Source organism: Dasypus novemcinctus, chromosome 5 (genome assembly GCF_030445035.2).
Source record: "Dasypus novemcinctus isolate mDasNov1 chromosome 5, mDasNov1.1.hap2, whole genome shotgun sequence".
Classification (NCBI taxonomy): domain Eukaryota; kingdom Metazoa; phylum Chordata; class Mammalia; order Cingulata; family Dasypodidae; genus Dasypus; species Dasypus novemcinctus.
The window spans coordinates 12,723,994-12,745,353 of record NC_080677.1 but is presented as its reverse complement, the minus strand read 5'-3'; the positions used below and the strand labels follow the sequence as shown (position 1 = coordinate 12,745,353).

General features: G+C 36.2%; 1 protein-coding gene across 2 annotated transcripts in view; it reads left to right on the top strand.

Moving 5' to 3' along the window:
- The first annotated feature begins 309 nt into the window (after positions 1-309).
- The window catches only part of LOC131278456 (zinc finger protein 596-like), a 41,210-nt gene continuing 20,159 nt past the window's right edge, over positions 310-21,360 (top strand). For both annotated transcript variants that reach the window (XM_058296723.2, XM_058296722.2), the window contains exon 1: positions 310-465. The gene's annotated coding sequence lies outside the window, so the exon portion shown is untranslated. The remainder of the gene's footprint in view (positions 466-21,360) is intronic.

Here is a 21,360-nt window from a genome sequence, read left to right as displayed (position 1 = left end):
CAGATGCTGGAACTCTAAGACAATCTGTCATTAATGGGCCCCAGAAGAGTATCTGCCCTCAATGTTGCCTTCAGACCTTGTGGGTGCTGAACAGAAAATCCATATTCAGGAGGAAAGATATTATTGAAGGGTCCCATGTACACAGAATTCTCAAAAAGATGAAGCTGAGACATACTCCCTTTAAATACAGAAAAGGGCAATAGAAAGGCTTGTAAAAATTACTATGTGGTGTAATACTTCCCAAAGGCCTTTAAATAAGAGAAATTACAGCAAGGGCAAAAATGATTGCCCAGCAACAACAAAGGCGGCGGAATGACGTCATCAATGCTGCGACAGAAGGCAGCCCAGGAAAAAACCTCCCCAGAGTTCAGGGAATATGCAGGCCAATTCCAGAACTCTTGAGGATGTTAGAGCTTGGAGAAGCACTTCACAAAGGCAGAACTGAAGAAAGAGGGAAAATATCAGGTAGGAATCTTCTGCGCCGATCTGCCCGTGCTCTTCCCCTCCCGTCGCCGCGTCCCGCACGAAGCGGGAGTTCTCCAGGGCAGCAGCAGCCGAGCCCTCTCACCCGGACACAGATTCTGTAGGCGCTCACAGCCGTGAGTCAGAGCCCACACGTACCCTATACGGCGACCTAAGTCCCTGAGACCCGGCTGGAGCCCAAGCTGCTGAGCAGTGGTGAAAGCAAAAGGGCCCCAGTGGGCTGGGGGAGAGGGAGATCTGCAGCAGAAAGGCGGCGGCCGGGCTGTGCCCTCGCTACGTTCGGCTACTGTCTCTGGAACTCCCTAAATGCAGAAGGGACTTCCCTGGAGGGACCCGCCGTTAGGGATTGACACCTCTGACTACCCAGGGCAGGATAGCCTAGCAGGGAAGAAACCTGAGGCAGAAAGCCTCACAGAAAAAAGTGGGGAGGGTTACACTGAACTGCTGTAAGACTGGAGGGTCCCAGAACTGAAAAGTGAAAGGAAAATGGGACACTGAGTGAGGAAGAGAGTTTAAAGAAATCATAGGCGCTGGGGGAGAGGGTGGGGGTATTCTGCAGACAACCAAACAGAACATCAAGATTCCTGGAGAAGGAACATGGGAAGGAAGCTGGAAGCTTGTGACAGGTTGTTCTCATGTTTCAGGTTCTGGAAAAAGGAGCATTTACAAGAGATAGGAACTTGGTTAAGCGTCAGAGTTTTTTTGTTTTGTTTTGTTTTAAATTAAAATATAACTTTTTAAAAGATACATAAATCACACAAAATGTTACAATAAAAAATATAAGAGGTTCCCATATACCCCACTCCCCACACCCCCCCACTGCTCTCACAACAATTAATTTCATTTGTGTGGAACTTTCATTGCACTTGATAAGTAAGTTTTCGAGCATTGCTACACAGCATGGACTATAGTTTATGTTGTAGGTTACACTCTCTCCCATTCCATTCAGTGAGTTTTGGCAGGATATATAATGTCCTGCATCTGTCCCTGCAGTATTATTCAGGACAACTCTAAGTTCTAAAATGCCCCAATATCATACCTCTCTTCCCTTTCCCTGCCCTCAGCAACTCCCAGGCCACCGTCTCCACATCAATGATATAACTTCTTCCATTGGTTAAGCTTAAGTTTGCTGATGTGGGGTTTAGCCTGGGGGACTCCATCTAGGGTCTACTTAATTTATTTAACAGTTACTCCCATTTTGATTTGACTTTCAGCCGTTGAGAGTTGTGATCAAATTTAAAGTGTTGAGCACAATTTTCAGTTACTGCCTGAGGTATTACAGTAGTACTTGCAGCTTGTTTTCATGTTGGGCTAATAGGTGCTCATAATGTCAATTTTTCCTTGATCAATTTTTTGTCATCCCAGAAATAAAGAAATCATTTGTTGGTTCACAATCAGCTGGTGACACACATTCAAAACTCTTGGGAGAAAACAGTGAACCAGGGAGACTATAATGAGTACTATGAGTGATAAAATACCCAAATGCTCCCCTCATAGTATGTTCCTAAGTCCAGGCCCCCATTATTTGAACCAACTGAAATCAAAGTGATCAAAGCAAGGCCTATGGAAAACCTTACCTGTTTAAGCCATTTGGCTTTTTAAATTATTTCATGCAGTCACATCTCAACATACCCAGAAGTGTTTATCCAAAGACAACACAAATGCACCCCTTTTCAGCTAACAGGTAATCCAGTACAGCAATGCTATTGTCTAAAACAAGTTTATCTAATAAATATAATGACTTGCTGTGCAGCTATGGCTCTAGTAGTAGATTCAGTATTTTCTCCTATTGTGATTGATAAATTTTTAATCATATTTTCATTTGTGTTAACATAAGCCAAGGTAGCAATAATCTACCCAAAGAGGCAAACCCAGAATCATTAACTCCCTGGGTAAATCCTGTTTTGCCTAACAATGTAGATTGAGGGGAGTAGTCCAGTGAGAGTTTCAAATTGATTATAAACTCCTAAAAGGCTGTGAGGAAACCAAGTGTACATTGTCCAGACATTTACCAGCTATTAAGGCAATTTACTTTCCAGGCAAATATCTTATCAAAGCTTTCACAGTAGAAATATACCCTGGCAGAGCAATATAACTGCAACCAAGATGATGTTGTTTATAGATCCACTACTGGGAATATTGTCATTTGTCCTTAGTATCCAAAGGTCTGTGATATTCTGAGTACAAATTAGGAGCAAACCAAAATGTGTTTGTGTTGTCAATCTTTTGCAGAGGCAGGGTCTTAAACCTGAATGTGAACATGCATTGTTAAGGTAACTTGTATTTTGTGGAGGCATGTGGACTACTGTAGTAAGGTCTCCAAGCTCTTCTATGGTATCTGTGTAATAATCTAGACCAGTCTACAGTGAGGTTGATACTGAGCAAACTCAGGCTCTTTCCTCCCAATGTAATTTTTTAAACTTTATTTTTAAAGAAATATTAGATTATAGAAAAGTTACATTAAAAATAGAGGGTATTTCCATATACTCCATCCCCTCCTCCTCTCATGTTTTCCCCTACTATTAACATCTTACATTAGTGTGGTACATTTGTTACAACTAAATAAGTATTGAAGGATTGCTACTAACCATGGTCTATAGTTTACATTGTGGTTGATCTTATATCCTACCACTTTACTGAACTCATTCATCAGCTATAGAAGCTTTGTTGTAGATTTTTCAGGGCTTTCTACAAGTAGGATCATGCTATCTGCAAATAGTGAAATTTTTACTGTTTCCTTTCCAATTTAAATGCCTTTTATTTTGTTTTCTTGCTTAAACTTGAGCAAGTACTTCTAATACAATGTTAAATAAGGATCGTGACAGTTGGGCACCCTTGCCTTGTTCCAGATCTTAGAGGGAAAACCTTTAGTATTTCACCATTGAATATGTTAGCTGTGGTTTTTTCATATATACTCTTTATCATCTTGAGGAACTTTCCTTCTATTCCTATCTTTTGAAGTGTTTTTATCAGGGTTTCCAAGCTCTTCTATGATACCTGTGTAATTCTCTAGGCCAGGTGTGTCTATAGTGAGGTTGATAACGAGCAAAAACAGGTTTTTTCTTCCCAATGTATTCTAAAGACCAATCCCTGAAACACCAGGGTTTCAAAGAAAGAAAGAGTTTATTTGCTAGTCTAGCAAAGGAGGTCAGTGGTCTGAAGACCTAAAAATCTGCTTCCCTAACTTTGGGGAGTTTCGGGTTTTTATGAATTTAGGTGAGGGTGGCAAATATCCATAAGTAAACATAACCAAATGTAAGGTCAGTCAAGAATAACCATAACAATAGTAAGTATACACAAGGGTGAGCCAGGTTGAAATAATGGTAAACAAGGCTGACGTTGATATGGCCAGTTTCATTAATTTGAGACATTAGTTTTGGGTCTTCTATAATATACTCAAAAATAAGAAAAAAAGCATCTAGATAATAATTCAGAAATCATAACCATTTATTTCTTAATTCTTGGTTGCAAGGGTTAAGAAAGTTTATAGCAGAGTAAAGAGGATATTGGGTCTAATATTCATAATTGATTTGAAACAAATGACACAGTTTGATCCAAAGAGACAAGCATTTGGTATAAGAAAGAAATTTGTTATGGGTAGAAAAATGGGTACCCCTACAATATGCCTAGATCAAGGTTATGTCCCTTTGAAATGTCTTCAGAGAAGCAGACAATGACATTGTCTTTCCAGGCCAGTGCAAGGACCAAGTTTAGGGAAATATAAAGGATTTCATGTATTATAAGTGTTAGTAAGGTAAAGTCTATGTGAAGATTTGATCTGCCACCTTGGAAAGAAGAGGTCAGCCTCATGACACTGTCTATTTCACTTCCTGACTAATTTGATTTTTAAGTCTCCAGAATTAGAACAAGTCTAGGAGTCTGATGGAGCATTTTTTAGTTGAGCAGCGTGGACTCATGGCTCAACACCCTTTAATTTAAGTTGCAGTGTCAGAAGTTAGGAGTACTTGACAGGGTTCCTTTTAAAGAATATCTGGGGCCATCTTTTGTTTGTGTCATTCCCAGTAGATCCATTATCCAGGTGCCAGATTATGATTAATGGAATGTCTGTCATGTGGGTCAGGAAAGGTGTACTTTACCTGTTGAAGATTTGGCATAATGCATTAAGAATTTGCAAATTGGGTCATGTCACAGTGTGACAATAAGTGATCAGTTCCCATTTTTATTTCCAGAGACAGGCCTGCTAGTAACAAATTTATACGGGGGGGATTTGTGATTCCCAAAGGGAATGTGATGAATAAACATTAGGACTAAAAGTATAATTTTGATAGGTTCTTCCATTAATTTAGATGGTTTAAGGTTGTAATCTAAGCTGTTTTCACATGAAAATATTCAAGCATATATTTTTTAAACATTCAGGCTCAGAAATTTTTGTGTGTGCACCTATCTTAATGATGGCAACCATAAATGGGAGAAAAATGGCCAGAAGGAGATACTTTACTTGTCCACCATTTTCAATTGGCATACCAGAAGGAGTGAGCAACCTTCTTTGTTTCCATAGCATGCCGAAGTCATGAATTACACCAAAAGCATACCTGTTAGCACGATACATGTTAACAGAATTTCCTTCAATAGAAAACAGGCTTGCGTAAGAGCATAGATTTCATCCTTTTTGGCAGAAGAAAAGTTTGGAAGGCTCTCACATTCAATTGTTCATAGTATATGGTAACTGCATAGCCTAATTGGCATTTATCATCGAAGTTTCTAGCATAAGAACTATTAACAAATAGAATGGCATCTGGGTTGATCATATGAGCATATATGGAGTCGTACATTTTGTAGTTCCAAGTTTATAGTCATTGGGTTTACCCTCATCAAATAAGGGTAGCAGAGTAGCAGGGTTAAGACCACTGTAGTATTTAGGTAAAGATTAGGAGGTAAAGTAGGAGGGCCTCATAAGAAGTCAGTTTTCTGGAGGAAAATGTTGGATCTGCTCAGAGTTAGGTTTGCTGAGGCCTTAACTAATTTGGCAGCTTCTGCTATAGAATTAACACAATTTGGGTAAGTGCAGGCAACTGTATGAAGGTTCAGGCTCTAATACACAATAGATTTGGAGTTTCCTCTGTGTTGTTGAGTTAACACTCCTAAGACTTGCTTATATGACCATCAATTCCAATTTTTTCCTTTTAACAAGGAAGACAGTTCCTGATTGAATATATGCAAGTAATTATGTTTCTATAAAAATATAAGAATATTCAGTAAGAGTTTTCACATTCTAGACAGGTCAGACAGAGGTGAAAATGAATGCTTTATGAACTTGAGATAGCTAAAGGTAGTAAGGGACCTTGTATCTAGAAAATAGAACAATAAAACATTAGGAATGACCCAAACAAAACTATAATCATTCTTTATCAGTTCATTTAAGCCCTAGATAATTAATTTTTGTTTAGTTAGTTCTTCTGTTAGAAATCCCATGAACCTATCAGCATCTTCACTAGAATTCTGGAGATCTTGGCTCACTCCAGTGGTATGCTGTCAAAGTTATTTAAAGAATGGCATTAGAAGCTCATGCCTCAGAGAACTTGGCATAGTCCTTTCCATAGGTCTCTGAGACAGTCCTTTTTTGTGAAGATGAATCACACTTGCCTGTGGCTGATTAGAAGTGTTTTCAGAGAAGCATAAGAAGTAAAATTACTTGTAGATGACAAAAAAACTTAAAATGGCCATGATCAACATATTGCTGTTCAAGATGGCAACAAAAAGGGACACAGATTCCCTGTGCCGTTGGCAGGGGTGCGAGCGGACATGGAGCATGCAGTGGATGGACACAGAGAGCAGACAACTGGGGCGGGGAAGGGGAGAGAAATAAATAAAAAATAAATCTTTAAAACAAACAAACAAAAATTGCTATATTACAAAAGTGAGAGATCCAATGAGAGTTCATGAAACATTATTTTAAGAACAACTAAAATTATGATAAATAACACTATTTTTTCCCCAATATCAGACATATCAGTACTTGGCATAACTCATGTACAGTGAGGATATTGACAAGTCTCTAAGAACTTTATATAATTTCTGAACTATTTAAATTAAAATATTTAATCCTATAAATTTAACCAACAGAAATTTACAAAAGCCTTTTTATTTTGGTAACACTTCCTATGCTACTGTTAACATATGAAGCAAAACAAATTTTTGTAGCTCTTTTTTTACAAGTAAGGAAAAGATCCTTTGTGATTTTCCAAGGTCCTTCTGGAAAATCCCAATGAGAGTTGAGATGAAGAAGATATCTTTTATGGTTCAATTTTTGGAAGCAAAGTGATAAAAGTTGTCAGATTTTCACATTTTATTAAATAGGATCATGGGTAACTGTGAAACAATATTTAGTTCCCTACTTAATGAAAGTAACAATAATAGATTTTAAAAGTAAAGAGAAAAGGTCATGTGATGTTAAGAAAAATGCTTAATTATTGAAAAAGAATACTTGTTCTCTAAAACAATACAGATGGTAAGGCCAATATAATCAGAGGAGATTATTCTGATTAGATACAGAATCTTTGCTTTCTAAACAGGTTACTCAAATGGTTATGAAAAAGCTTTTATAAATTCTTTAGAACATCTCAATATTCTAGGAACACTTTGCCATTTTAACAAAAAGAAAACAAAATACTGGTTTTGCATGAAGATAGTCTGTGATGAGACTACTCTTTAAAATTGTATAAGCCTATCAAATCTCAACCAACTTGACCAGAACAAATAAAATCCCTTTTCTACAAACCTACAACTTTCTATATCCATTCAGGATTGTCTGCCGTATTCCTGTTTCTCATTCTGCAACAGTCATGTTACCTTAAGACAAAACTATTTTCTTTCCCTTAACAAAACACATCCTGTATACCTTATATATTTATTATAAGAAAGATCTTGGAAACTCTTTTAATGTGCTGTTGGATTCTATATATATTTTTTGAGAATTTCATTAGAGAGATTGATCTGTAATTTTCTAATAGTTTCTTTATCTGACTTTGGTTTTAGTGTGATGTTGGCTTCATAAAATGTATTGGGTAATTTTTCTCTCCTCTTCAATTTTTTTTTTTTGGAAAGGTTTAAACAGGATTAGTGCTTATTCGTCCAGAAATGCTTGGTAGAATTCACTTGTGAAGCCACATGGTCCTGGACTTTTCTTTGTTGGGAGATTTTTGGTGATTGATTCAATCTCTTTAAGTGTGGTTGATTTGTTTAGTTTTTATATTTATTGCAGAGTCAATGTAGGTTATTTGTGTCTGTTTAGGAATTTGTCAATTTCATCTAGTTTGTTTAATTTGTTGACATACAGTTTGTCATAATATCCTCTTATGATAATTTTTATTTCTGTGGGATCAGTCATAATGTCCCCCTTTTCATTTCTGATTTTATTAATTTACATCTTCTCTCTTTTTTTCTTTGTTAGTCTAGGTAAGTGTTTGTCAATTTTATTGATCTCAAAGAATCAGCTTTTGATTTTATTATCTCAGTTTTTTTGTTCTCAATTTTATTTATTTCTACTCTAACCTTTTTTATGTCTTTTTTTCTGCATGCTTTGGGATAGGTTGCTATTCTTTTCTAGTTCCTCCAGGTGTTCACTTAGGTTTTTGATTTTAGGTCTTTCTTCTCTTTTAATAAAGGTGGTTAGATTCCCTCTCAGCACTACCTTCACTGTATCCCATGAGTTTTGATAAGTTGTGTTCTCATTTTTTTAACAAATCAATTTTATATTTACATACTAATAAAGCCTAAATCCATCCAAAGTGTACAATCAGTGGTATTCAGTATAATCACATAAGTGTACATTTATCATTTCAATCATTTTTAGAGCATTTCCATTATCCAATAATAATAATAAAAAAATAAAATGAATAAAAAACTGCTTCTCAATCTCTCTATGCTTCCCCTGCTGTACATAGCTGCTGTTCTTGTTCCATCTCTCTAGTTTATTTGTATTTATATTTTCTAAAAACACTCATATATGCAGTATCATTCATTCATATTTTACATGTGGTTTCACTGTGTTATACATTTCCATGTTACAATTTATAGCTTTCCTTCTAGTAATATACATGACCTTAGATACAACCTTTCAGCCAGTGTCATACCCATATAATAGCTCTGCTAATTATAAACACTATGATGTGCTTTCACTATTTCTAATCATTTCCAAAGATTTACGAACAACCTTTTTACCAATTCTGCACATATTAACCCTCAGGTTTCCATTCTTTGCCCTCATTCTATTTTCTGGTGACCTATATTCTAATTATTAACTCCTTGGGTTTACACAATATTTAGTTCATAATAGCACAGGCATATAGTATTTGTTCTTTTGTCCCTGACTTGCTTCACTAAACATAGTGTCCCCCAGGTTCATCCATGTTGTCATATGTTTCACAACTTCATTTCTTATTAGCATTGCATAATATTACATCATGTGTTTACACCACTATTTGTTTATCCATTCATTGTTTGATGGACACCTGAGATTTTTCCAACTTTTGGCAATCATGAATAACACTGCTGTGAACATCTGTGTGCAGATGTCTTTTTGGGTCACTGCTGTCAGTTCTTCCATATTCATTTTTTTTCATAGTATCTTTATCTGGTTTTTGTATTAGGTTGATGTTGGCTTCATAGAATAAGTGTGGTAGTGTTCTTTCCTGTTTAATTTTTTGGAAGAGCTTGGGCAAAATTGGTATTGGATCATCTTTTAATGTTTGGTAGAATTCACCTGTGAAGCCATCTGGATCTGGGCTTTTCATCTTTTAGAGATTTTGGATGACTGTTTCAACATCTTTACTTGTGATTAGTTTATTGAGATCTTTTATTTCTTATTGGGTCAGTGTAGGTGGTTCTAGAAATTTGTCCATCTCATCTACATTGTCTTGTTTTTTGACATGCAGTTAGTATCCTCTTATGATCTCTCTTATGTCTGGAGGGTCATCATAATGTCTCCCCTCTCATTTCTTATTTTATATATTTGCATCTTCTCTCTTTTTCACTTTGTCAGTCTACCTAAGTTTTGTTGATTTTGTTGATCTCAAAGAATCAGCTATTATTGATTTGCAGCTTCATTCCATTATGATCTGAGAAGCTGCGTTGTATAATTTCAATCTTTTATATTTGCTCTGTCCTACTTTGTGACCCATGTGCTCTGTCATGGAGAAAGATCTATGAGCACTTGAGAAGAATATATAGTCTGCTGGTTTGGGGGGCAATGTTCTATTTATGTCTTTTAGTTTTAGCTCATTTATCATATTGTTCAAGTTTCTGTTTCCTAATTTATCTTCTGTTTAGTTCTGTGTATTGATATGAGTGGCATGTTGAAGTCTCCAACTATTTTTATAGAGATGACTGTAACTCCTTTCAGTTTTGCCAACATTTGCCTAATGTATTTTGGGGCACCATTGTTAGTTGCATAGATATTTATGACTGTTACTCCTTCCTGGTGGATTAGTAACCTTTTTATATATATATATATATATATATATATATATATATAGTGGCCTTCTGTCGCTCATACAACTTTTTTGCATTTAAAGTCTTATTCTTCTAATATTAATATAGCTATCCTTTCTGAGTTTTTTGTTTGTTTAGTTGGTTACTGTTTGTGTGAAATATCTTTTTCCAACCTTTTATTTTCAGTGTAATGTATCTCTGGGTCTGTAAGTCTCTTGTAGACAGCATATGGATGGCTCATTTAAAAAAAAATCCATTCTGCCAACCTATATCCTTTGATTGGAGAGTTTAATCCATTCACATTCAGTGTTGTTACTATAAATGCTTTATTTACTTCCATTTTCTCTTTTGGCTTTCATATGTCATATCTTATTTTCCTCTGTCCTTTTACTCTTTTGAGTATCCTTTCTGATTGTCTCCACTTCTATACTGTCCTCCAAGCCTCTTTCTCCTTCCTTTCCTTTTGGGCTGTAGAACTCCTCTTAGTACTGCCTGCAGAGCTGGATCCTTGTTTACAAACTTTCTTAGTTTCTGTTTGTTTATATTTTAAATTCACCTTCAGATTTGAAGGATGATTTTGCCATAAAGAATTCTTGGCTGGCAAAATCCCAACAGTTTACCATACAGAAATAGAAAACTCAATTACCAAATTTATGGAAGGGAAAGGGAACCTGAAAAAGAAGAGGGAAGTAGCAGGACTTACACTTCCTGCCCTTGAAATGTAATACAAAGCTACAGTGGTCAAAACAGCAAGGTATTGGTGTAAAGATAGACACACTGATCAATGGAATAGAACTGAGAGTTCAGAAATAGAACCTTATCTCTATGGTCAACTGGTTTTTGACAAGCTTACCAAGTCCACTTTCCTGGGACTAAACAGTCTCCTCATTAAATGTTGCTGGGAGAACTGGATATCCATAAACAAAAAAATGAAAGAGAACCCCTCTCTCATGCAACTCAAAATAGATCAATGTTCTAAATATAAACTCCTAGAAGATTAAAAAAAAAACAATCTTCAAGATGTTATGGTAGATGGGGTCTCTTAAACCTTATATCCAAAGTAGGAACATCAAAAGATAAAATAGATAAATAGGACCTTCCCAAACATAAATACTTTTTGTACCTCAAAAGACTTTGTCAAGAGGCTAAAAAGGCATCTGACTTAATGGGAGAAATATTTAGAAACCACACATCCAACAAGGTTTGATTTACATATTCTATAAAGAGATCTCACAACTCAACTTTAAAAAGATAAATGACCCAATTTTAAAAAATGGACTAAAGAATTGAATAGATATTTTTCCAGAGAAGAAATAGAAATGGTGAAAAACACATGAAAAAATGTTCAACATCTCTAGCTATTAGGGAAATGCAAGTCAAAGCTACAATGAGATACCATTTCACACCTATTAGAATGTCCACTATTAAAGGGATAGAGATCTACAAGTGCTGGAGAGGATGTGGAGAGATAGAAATGTTCATTCACTGTTGATGGGAATGTAGAATGGTCCAGGCTCTTTGGAAGACTGACAGTTTCTAATAAAGTTAAATATAGATCTGCCATATGACCCAGCAATACTAACACTAGGTGTATACCCAGAAGAACTAAGAGCAGTAACATAGACATCTGCAAACAAATGTTCATGGCAGCATTATTCACAATTACCAGAACATGCAAATATCCTGGGTGTCCATCATCTGATAAGTGGACAAATGTGTGTGTATATATAATGGATTATTATTTAGCTGTGAGAAGAAATAAAGTTGTGAAGCATATGACAACATGAATGACCTATAAGACAGAATGTTTAGTGAAGCAAGCCAGATACAAAAGGACAAATATTGTATGAGTGTGCTATTATGAGCTAAATATAATGAGCAAACTCCTGGAATATAGGTCCCCCCAGAAATGGAATGAGTATAAAAATTAGAAAGCTGAGTTTTAATCTGTGCAGAGTTGGCTAAAAAAATGTTGTTCATAAATCTTTAGAAATGAATTGAAATGGTGAAAGCACATCATAGTGTTTGTAAGTAGCAGTGCTAATATATGGGTGTGATAGTGGTGGAAGGGGAAAGTCTAAGGTCCCGTAAATCACTAGATGGTAAGCTAAAAATGAAATCTGGGACGGGACTGTATAGCATAGCAAACACTCATGTGAAAAATGAGTATCAGATGATTTAATACCAGGGTGATATTTGGGCAAAAATACAAGCAAAGGAAACTATGAACAGCAGTACATAGTAATATATTAATAATCCTCCATCAATGGGGAAAAAAGGTAATATGCTAAGTGAAAGAAACTGGACAAAAGTCCTACACATTGTTTGACTCCTTCTATACAAAATATAAATACAAATAAATTGCAGAGACAGACCTAGAATCACAGTTATATATGGCCAGGGAAAGAGAGATTGAGAGGTGGCTACTAAGGAGTAGAGGTTTTTTATTATTATTATTATTATTATTATTATTATTGGAGTAACGAGAGGACTCTAATATTGAAGTGATAAAAGCACAAATGCACAACTTTGTAATTATACCAGATATTATTTATTGTGTACTTTGGATAGTTGTATTCCTTATGAATATGTCTCAATAAAACTGATTTTAAAAAATATCTTGGACACCGTCTTCAACCGAACATCCTGTGAAACACAATTTACATTTTTTGATCATCTTAAGGATCTAGTAGATATAATGCTATATTATTTGATTAGAAAACCTATATAAATTTAGGAAGAACACACTCAAGGAGAATAAAACTGTATCATTATATTGTACTTCATATTGTTATTCTAAAGACATAGCTATTTTTAATTTATTAATAATATTAAATTAGTTCTCTTTGCCTAGGGTTCACTTAAATTTTAATTTTCTTCCAAATTTTGGATTTAGTTCTATTACTACCTGTACTGGAAATATTAGAAGTTTGGTTTCCTTAATTTCTGGAACTCTAGGAGTGTTAATTTATATATATGTGCTTATTTATCTTTAAGCCAACTTGTACAGAGCATCTTTAAGGAGTTTCATAATTTAATTTGATAATATTCAGTGGTAGTGAAATATTAAACATCAAACAGACAGGTACAAATAGCTTATATGTTCAATTAAAAATAATTTAGCCATTTGTCAGATATAGAAACAAAGATAATATAGATATTGCATAAGCTTACAATTTCTCATTTGCCTTTTGCAAAGAATCCTTTAATGAAACTATTTTTGAATCTTGCAATTTCTTAGTAAACTCTGAGTACCAATTAAAGTAGGAATTCCACTGTTTAGTTTGGGAGCCCCTTTTCTGGAGTGATGAGTAATTTTGTCTAATTGTAAGTTCTCCCGAATGGATACTGAAATTCCTTGTTGTCTTTGGAAAGATTTTGCCATTTTGTTAGATTGGCACAGCTTCCAGCCCCATAAATTTTGAAGGTGTAATAGAGTACCAGAGTGTAGAGAGTCACAGTTTTTAAATAAAGAAGAATGCGGCGGCTTGCTCGGTCGGTAGAGGTGGGGTCTGGCTGCGGACGAGGGGTCGGTCCAGCTCTGGACGAGGGGTCGGTCCCGCTTGGGACGAGGGGTCGGTCCCACTTGGGACGAGGGGTCGGTCTGGCAGCAGACGAGGGATCGGTCTCACAGGGGTTGCGCGGTTTGGCTGACGGGGTCGCCCAGCGAAGCTGGCGATGAAGGGGTCACCCGGAGAAGCAGGCGACGAAGGGGTCGCCCGGAGAAGCAGGCGACGAACTGGGGACAAGGGAGGCCAGGCCCTTGTCGGGGGCTCTCAGGACTGGAGGGCGCACGGCAGAAGAACTACCGCGGAGACAAGGTAAACACGCAAGTCCACTTTACTGAGGGAGAGGCAACAGTTTTATAGGGGCTGGGGAAGGCTGATTGGTCGAAGCCACGCCCTGTTCTGATTGGTTGCCGGCGAAAGGTCAGTGGGTGGTACTGGATGGGGGAGGGGTGGTGGTTAGGGATTGGCTGTCGCTGTTGCTGGGGGAAGGGGCAGGGTTTAGGGATTGGTGGCTGCTGTTGCTGGGGTAGAGGGCAGACTTGAGTTTCCCGCCCACGCCTGGCTGTTGCTGCTGTCGGGGGGAGGGAAAAGGGCAGACTGGATTTTTCTGCCCACGCCTGGCTGTTGCTGCTGTCGGGGGAGGGGAAAAGGGCAGACTGGAAATTTCCGCCCTGCGCCTGTGCAGGGAGAAAGAAGAAGAAGGGTGCTGCCCCACAGGCATCGTGTGGCGCCATCCCGGAGGAGGGGCGGCCGCGGAAGCATGGCTGCCGAGAAGGGGAGACCCGAGGGCACTCTGCGCCCATGCCGAGCTCCCTTCAGGGGTGGCGGTGAGTCCGACCAGCCACCCTATTATGGGGGCAGCGGCTTGGCCTGCCACGGCCGCTCCCCCGCCAGGCCAGCAAACCACACTTCAGCCCGAGGGGTGACCGCAGAAGAGGATCCAATCTTTATTTTTTCACTTCTTACCTTGTGTGCAGGACAGTGAAACCAGTAGTAGCAGAAACTGGTCTGTACCAAATGGCTAGGGACTTAGGCTCAAATTTTGAACTTTCTCATCGATAAGATTGACCCACTAACTTTGGACTGAGAACTAGTGAGATCAGAAAGCTCAAATTAAAAAATAATGGTCCTCAGATCTGAGAGAGACTCATCTTTGAGCCTTGGAGATGGTGAGGAAGAAAGAGAGCTCTATGGGTCCAGCAGGCACTTTTGTCTGTCGGTCTTCTTATCTCTAGAGTTATTAGCAGTCAACTTCAGATCCTGTGCTCATAGCCTACACTGTCAAAAACAAAAAAACAAAACCAAAATCCAAAAAAATTTTTTTCTGAATCTCACACAGCTTTGTTAAATGATTCATGAATAAGGCAACAGTCAATCCATAAAATGGAGGGGAGCTCTGAAAAGCAAGAGCAAGAAGGTTTCCATAGGCAAAGCAAGGAATCTTAAAAGAAATTGTTCTTATTGATTGATGCAGGATTGTTTTTCTTACTTGGCTTAGCTTTGACTTGGAGAAGCTAAGGTAAAGAAGAAAAAGGGAGCTGGTGAGTTATGATTGGCTGTTTTCATGTTTCAGATTCTGGGATAGGAGCATTTAATGAAAGGAACTTAGTTAAGCTTTGGTTTGCCAACATGGGGCTTAGCAAGAAGGAATCCACGTAACTTATTTAACATCTGTTAGGCTTGTATCTCTTCTTTTTTTTGACAATAAAATTCCTTACTGATTTCTCAGAAAAGTAGAAAAGTTTCAGTTATTGAACAAAATATATACCAAAGTACCACATCTTGCAAAAGAAATTCTACCTTTAAAGAGCTTGTGAACCCACTATACAAATATTTCATACAATAGGATGGAGGAAAATATCAAAAATTCGAAAGGGATAAACAATATTCCCAATGCACAAGGAAATGAAACCAGAAAATAATGACAAATATGGAAAATGTAACCTATGAACTGAAAAGTAGTGGGGAAAGCTCTCCTAAATAATCTTGTCATGAATAAAAAATATGCATTATGAAAAACAGCAATAATAGTTCAATACATTACCAGATTCACAAATCTAAACCAATATTCCTGAGAAAATTCTTGGTCTTATGCTGTGAAAAATACATAAAATAAATGATTAAGTGATCTAGGCACCTACATTAAATAGTATAAAAAATATAGTAAAACATCATTTGAGGGAAGATGTAGAAGGGAATTAATAGAAGAAAGAAATCATTTATAAATGGAAAAGATTTGAAGAACTATATAAGATTCAGATTAACATGCTTAATAGTACTTGCAGCAATGATGATGTGTTCTATATCTGCACAGTCCATTACAGAATCCACACTATCCACATGTGGCTATTGGGCACTTGAAATTTGGATAGTGTTACTGAAGCACTGTCTTGTTTGTTTTATACAATTTAATTAATTTAAATTTAATAGTCACATATGGCTATTGCTTTCAGTATTGAACATCAAATACTTAGAATCTTTTAGGAGTCAATTAAAAGAAAGGAAATAGATTCAAAACTAAAATGGATAAAGGGTGCAAATAGTTAAAAATGGTGAGGCAGAATATGTAATATGGAAGACATTTCTTTGGTGTAGAAAATGTCTGAATATAGGCATTACTTACACTTATAAAAGTGTAAGTAAATTAGGTCTGCTCACATCTATTGTTTGGAGAACTCAACAGAACCCCAAATTGGAAGACATGGGAAGATCTACTAGGTTCCAAAAGAAAGGAGAACTTGCTCACATCCTTAAGTCTGCCCCATCCAGGTTCTTCTAAAGGTGAATGTAACCTCTATTTTTGCATAGCCTTTTAAAACAGTCAATAAACCACATAAGAACTATATTCCAGAAGTCACACCCTGATTACATAGATAATAAAATTAGGCTTCCTTCTGTGGGATACACACTGGTCATCTTGATTGGATTTACCAGATAATTTCAAAATTTTAACCCTCAGATGGTTTTGGACATGTAAGGCTATTGCAAAGAGTAATAATGAAGATTCATTCATTCTTTTATTCATTCATAACTTCTTTTGATTGCATTATGTGTACTAGGAAATATTCCAGGTCCTGGAGATACATCAGGAAACTATAATAACACACTGGTTCTCTATAGATAAAAGGCTGAAATTCTCTGAAATAATCTGAAAATAAAAATAAATGGAAGATGAATAAATATGAACATTTTCAACAGGCCTAGTGATGTGACAAAATGCAACAGGTTAGTGAGATGTAGAATGGAGGATGGGGGTAGTGAGGTAAAAACTACATAGTACTCTAGAACAGGGTAAATATTCATTATCTGAATAAGTATTGAATGACAATTTTATACTTGGTTTTTGGATAAGGAAATTATGTTAAAAATTATGGCACATATCACAGTACAGGACATAACTTTGTCATTTCATTCACAATTGAATTGTGTAACTGTATAGTGTTTGAGAGGAATTCAAGGGTTTCCTTTTAATTTGCCATTATTTTTATTTTACAATGAATGAGGTATCATTTATATGGAAAAATAAATATGAGAAAATAAATGTTCATTAAAATTATAACTCTTAATAATTATATTCACATTTATACATTAAAATATATGTTTTAGGTTCTACAGAAAAATTGATTTCTATGAATAAAATCCCATGTAATTTCAGTGGTTGACATTACCTGCATACTTTTTATTGAAGTGAAATTCACATAACAAAATTAACTATTTTAAAAGGAGTCAATGGCATTTAGTACATTCACAAAGCATCAACTTTCTCTAATTTCAGAAACATTTTTTTAGGAGGTAATGGGGATTGAACCCCGGGACCTTGTACATGCAAAGCTGGTGCTCAACCTCTGAGCTACATCTGCTCTGCATAATTTCAGAACATTTTGACAACCTCTAAAGGAAACCTCATTCTCCATGTTCTCCATTAATCTTACTTATGTCCCTGTGGATGTACTTATTCTGGATATTGCATAGAAAATGAATCTTTTTAAAAATGTGACCTTTTTTATCTGGCTTCTTTGATTTAGCATGTTTCCAAGATTTTTTCCATTTTATAGCTTGTGGCATTACTTCATTCCTTTTCATGGCTGAACAAAATTACAGTGTATGCATACAACATATTTTGGTTATTCATTCATTAGGTAATAGATATTTGGGTTTATTCTACCTGTTTGATACTGTAAATAATGCTGCTATGAACATTTGTGTACAATTACTTTGAATATCACTCTTCAATTTTTGGGTGTATATATCAAGGAAGAGAACTGCTGGATCATCTGCTAGTGTTGTGTATAACTTATTAAGGAACTTCTCAAATATTTTCTACAATTGTTTCACCATAGTACATACCCACCAGCAATGTACAATGATTCCAATTCCTGCACATCCTCACCAACAGTTATTTTAGTTTTTAAAAAAAGTGTGAAGTGATGTCTCATTGTGGTGTTGATTTGCATATCACAAAAGATAAAATACATTGAGCGTCATTTCATGTGTTTGTCCAGATGCATATATTCCTTGAAGAAATGTATATTCAAATACTTTGCCCATTTTTAGTTACATTTTTTTTAAGTGCTAGGGGACATATAAATATATGTATTTATCTATATTCTGGTTATTAGGCCTTTCTCAGATAAATGATTGGCAAGTATTTTCTCCCATTCTGTAGATTGTTTTTTCACTTTCTTGAGAGGGAATTTTGATGAACAATAGTTTTTAATTTTTGTGAAATACAATTTATTTTTCTTTTGTTTCTAGTTCTTTTATTGTCATACTAAGCATCAATTGCCATATCAAGAGACATGAAGATTTATGTTTTCTTATAAGAGTTTTATAGTTTTGCTCTTACCTTTATCTCTAAATGACTTAATTTTTTGTAAGTATTGTTAAGTAAGGATCACAATTCATGCTTTGCATGTCCATAGCCAGTTGTTCTACCAACATTTTATGAAGACACCATTCTTTCCTGCATGGAGGGTGTTGGTGACATGTATGTTGAAAATTACTTAACCATAGATGCAGGATTTATTCCTGGAGTATCTGTTGTATTCCATTTTTTATATCATCCCAGTTTTTCTTTGTTTTCAATATAATTTTAGATATTCAAGTCTCTTAAAATTCCATGATTTTATGGGTCAGCTTTTACATTTTTTTTTTAAATGGCCTAAGGAATTTTGATAGGTATTGCATTATATCTCTAAATCATTTGAGGAAGTAACACTACCTTAATTATCTTAAATCTCCCATTCTAGTGATACATGGGAAGAAGTTCACCTGGGCATACCTATAAGGCATATAAATGTATTCAAATGTTCATGGGGCATTGTCACAGTGGGTGGAGATTCACACAATAACTGAAAGACTATCAAATTCCCATCCTGGGGGGCTCTGCCACATTCTCTAGTGGAACAGCAAGAATCACCTGAGTACAGGGGCAGTGACCAGTGAAGGAGGATGGACCACTGATACTGGGCCCTTGATATTGATGACTGTACTTATGAATCTTTACTTTTGAAATAGAAACTTAGCCTAGTATTATAGGATGCCTAAATGTTACCTGCTGAGAGCTTCCTTGTTCCTCAAATGTGGCGTCTCTCTAAGCCGAACTCAGCATATAAATGCATTACTTTTCTCCCAGCAAGGGACATGACTCCCAGGGATGATCCTCCCTGGCACTGAGGGATTGCTACCAGGCACCAACTAGCAATGCAACTGGATAAAAGGGGGAGAAAGGCATGGACAAATGAGTTTATGTGGCTAAGAGACTTGAAAGTAAGTTGGGAGATCATTCCATAGGTTACACTTATCTGCATGTCAGCAGGATCTCATTGAATGCCAAAGTGAATGCTACTTCAAATAGCAGAGCTCCTGAGGGTTCTGAAGACATCCAGACTCTACAGGCATGGAGTTTAGTGTCCTGCCAGTGGGCCCTACTTTGGAATTTATCCTTCCCACTGTGACAGAGTTACTCAGTTGTGGTTTCTCTACACATGGCTCTTCTGCCCCTTCTATTTAACCTGTAGTTGGTACTAGAGTTGACGGGTGTATGTCCAAGTGATTTAGATCTTTGGGCTTTCCATGTGCCAGCTGGGCCCTGAATCTCAACAGTTGCAACACCTCTCCAATTCATTAGACTCACCCAGGACAACTAACAAGGGGATGGTGATGGACAATGACCATCTCAAGGAACAGAGATAGTCTGCTACTGCAAGCAGAGAGTCCCATCCATCTGCCCCATGGGATCTAAGCCCTCTCTCAACTAGAGGTGAAGTGGGCATCACCATTCCAGAGTCCTCAGGATTGGGGAATGAATGATGGACTAGAGTAGACTTACTATTATTCTACTAGAGACTTATTATGATTCTAGCAATAGAAGTACTATATCACTGATATGGAAGCTGTGGCCACTGGAGGTACTGAGGAGAGGGAGAGGGAAAACCAAGTGTAATATGGGGATGTTTTTGGGACTTGGGAATTGTCCTGAATGACATTGCAATGACAGATAAAGGCTATCATGGATCTTGTCATAACTTGCAAGATTGTATGGGAGAGAGTGTAAACTACAATGTAAACTAAAGTCCATTCTTAGTGGCAATGATCCAAAATGTGTTTGTCAGTTATAACAAATGTACCACACTAATGAATGATGTTGTTAATGTGGGAAAAAGTAGGAGGGGTAGGGAGTGGGGTCTACAGGAATCCTCTATTTTTAATGTAACATTTATGTAATGTAAGTATCTTTAAAAAAATAAAAATATATTAAAAAATAAAATAAAAAATAATAAATCTCCCATTCCATTAAATAGGATGCCTTTCCATTATATAGGTCCTCTTTAATTTTTCTCAGCAATATATTATGGATATCAGTATATAAATCTTGCATAACTTGCTTAAATTTATTTCTATACGTTTTATTCTTTTTCATGACACTATAATTTTTTTCTTAATTTTCTTTTTGGATTCCTCACAATTTGTTTGCATAAATACAAACTGGTTTATCTATATTAGTATTTTACCTTGCAACATTACTACATTCATTAATTAGCTGTAATAGGGTGTATGTGTGTGCATGAAAGTAAGTGGACATTTGTGTAGATTGTGCAGATTTATATATATATACGATTATGTCATCTTAGAATAGAGATATTTTTACTTCTTTTCCAATCTGCATGCATTTGATTTCTTCAATAGCCAAACTGCTCTGACAAGAATATCTAGTACAATATTTCATTGCAGAAAATGAAAGCAGGCATCCTTGTCTTGCTCCTGATCTTTGGAGGAAAGTTTCAGGCTTTGTCCATTTTTTATGATGCTAGCTATGGATTTTTAATAAATCACCTTTATCAGATTGAGGAAGTTCCCTTACATTCTTACTTTGTTGATTGTTTCTATCATGATTGGGAACAAGACATGGATGCCTACTGTCACCACTGTTCTTCAATATTGTGATAGAATTTCTAGCTAGAGCAGTTATGCTGGGAAGAAAGAAAAAAAAGACACAAATAGAAAAGGAAGAAGTACAACTTTTGCTATTTCTTGATATGATCGTATATCTAGAACATTTCAAAAAATATCCACAACAAAGCTACTAGAAATAATAAACTAGTTCAGCAAAATGGCAAGATATGAGAATAATATGCAAGAAATCAGTAGCATTTTCATACACTATTGATGAACAATTGAGGAGGAAGTCAGAAAAAAATTTCTTTATAACAGCAAGTAAAACAATAAAATATTTAGGAATAATTTTAACTAAAGATATAAATGACTTATATTGAGAAAACTATCAAACATTGCTAAAAGAAATTTTAGAAAGACCTAAATAAATAGAAGGACATTCTGTTTTCGTGGATTGGAAGATTAAATATTAAGATGTCAGTACTATTCAAACTGATTTACAGATTCAATGCAATCCTAATAA